The sequence below is a fragment of the Phocoena sinus genome, chromosome 4 (assembly GCF_008692025.1).
Source record: "Phocoena sinus isolate mPhoSin1 chromosome 4, mPhoSin1.pri, whole genome shotgun sequence".
Lineage (NCBI taxonomy): Eukaryota > Metazoa > Chordata > Mammalia > Artiodactyla > Phocoenidae > Phocoena > Phocoena sinus.
In genome coordinates this window covers 101865855-101868081 of record NC_045766.1, presented here as the reverse complement: position 1 = coordinate 101868081, position 2227 = coordinate 101865855, and the positions used below count along the sequence as shown (strand labels likewise).

At 38.7% G+C, this 2227-nt stretch overlaps 1 pseudogene; it reads left to right on the top strand.

The window, feature by feature from the left end:
- The first annotated feature begins 261 nt into the window (after window positions 1-261).
- Window positions 262-1068, top strand: LOC116753185 (annotated as a pseudogene).
- Window positions 1069-2227: the final 1159 nt, after the last annotated feature.

Below are 2227 nucleotides of genomic sequence, written 5' to 3'. Positions count from 1 at the left end.
AAAAACAAATTAATAAGTCAAACTTCATCAAAATTTAAAATTTCTGTTCTTTGAAAGACTGTTAAAAGAATGAAAATACAAGCCAATGACTGGGAGAAAATATTTGCCAATCACATATCTGATAAAGGAATGATTGCCAGAATATATTAGGAACTCAAATCTGAATAATAAGATAACAAAAATCCAATTTAAAAGTGGCAAAAGAGACGACTCCTCACCATCCGGGTTGGTGCTTGCCCTCGCTGTCCTGTTCCTGGCCCCATGGAAAAGATGGAGCTGATCCAGAAGGCCAAGCTGGCCCAGCAGGCCAAGCACTATGACGACATGGCCACCTGCACGAAAGCCGTGACGGAGCAGGGTGCGGAGCTGTCCAACGAGGATGCAGCCTGCTCTCGGTGGCCTGCAAGAACGTCGGGAGACACATGTCCGCCTGGAGGGTCATCTCGAGCATCGAGCAGAAGACCAACACCTCCGACAAGAAGTTGCAGCCGATTAAGGACTATCGGGAGAAAGTAGAGTCCGAACTGAGGTCCATCTGCACCACGGTCCTGGAATTGTTGGATAAGTATTTAATAGCCAATGCAACTAATCCAGAGAGTAAGGTCTTCTATCTGAAGGAGATGAAGGGAGATTACTTCCGGTACCTTGCTGAAGTTGCTTGTGGTGATGATCAGAAACAATAGATAATTCCCAAGGAGCTTACCAAGAGGCTATTGATATAAGCAAGAAAGAGATGCAACCCACACACTCAATACGCCTGGGGCTGGCTCTTAACTTTTCTGTATTTTACTATGAGATCCTTAATAACCCAGAACTTGCCTGCACACTGGCTAAAACGGCTTTTGATGAGGCCATTGCAGAACTTGATACACTGAATGAAGACTCATACAAAGACAGCACCCTCATCATGAAGTTGCTTAGAGACAACCTAACATAATGGACATCAGACAGTGCAGGAGAAGAATGTGATGTGGCAGAAGGGGCAGAGAACTAAGTGCATACAGGGTGTTATCCTTCTTCCCCTCAAGAAACCTTTTTACTCATCTCCATTCCTTATTCCATTTGGATTTCCTATAGCAAAGAAACACATTCATGTGTATGGAATAACTGTTCATAGTCTTTTCACACTGCAGCTTTGGGAAAACTCCATTCCTTGATTTGTGTTTGTCTTGGCTTTCCTAGTGTGCAGTTACTGCTGTAGAAACGTATTAATAGCTTCATTTTATAAAAACACAAGTAACTTCCAAACACTTATGTAGAGAACTAAAAATCTATCTGGTATTTAAGTAACCTGAACCAGTTCTGCATGTGACTGTGTTTTGTATTACTGTGAAAATATGAAAATATAGTTAATTACAATTTAAAGAGTGTTCTACATAACTTCTTGATTTCTACATTCCCTCCCTTACTCTTTTTTGGGAATTTTCTTTCAGTAAGCAACTTTTCCATCCTCTTAATATATTCCTTTTTGGTAGGAATCCAGAAGTATTAGATTGAATGGAAAAACACTTGACATTTTGAGGCTGGGGGTCACAAATTAAAATGCCTCCTGTATCATATATGATGGAGGTCTTGTGTATCTGTGACAACAGGGAGTTTCCTCATTCACTCTTCATTTGCTGCTGTTTAAGTTGACAACTTCCCTTCCCAATAAAAATTCACTTACATCTCCTGCCTTTGTAGTTCTGGTATTCCCTTTACTATGTAATAGAAGTAGCATGTTGCTGCCAAAATACAAGCATTGCTTTTGGCAAATGAAAGTGCATGTCATTTCTTAATACACTAGAAAGGGGACATAAAGTACACAAGTCCAAGTCTAAAACTTTAGTACTTTTCCATGCAGATTTATACACATGTGAGAGGGTGTCCAGTTTGTCTAGTGATTATTTAGAGAGTTGGACCACTATTGTATGTTGCTCTAATAATCATTGACTGTAGTCCCAAAAAAGCCTTGTGAAAATGTTATGCCCTACGTAATAGCAGAGTAACATAAAATAAAATTACATTTTATAAACCAAAAAAAAAAAAAAAGTGACAAAAGATTTGAATAAGTTCTTGCAAAAAAAGAAAACATATGGATAGCAAATAAGCACAAAAAAGATGCTCAACTTTATTAGGGAAATGCAAATTAAAATTACAATGTGATACCACTGTAAACCTGTAAGAATGTCTAAAACTAAAAAGACTGACTATACCAAGTGTTGATGAGGATACGAATAAACTGGAT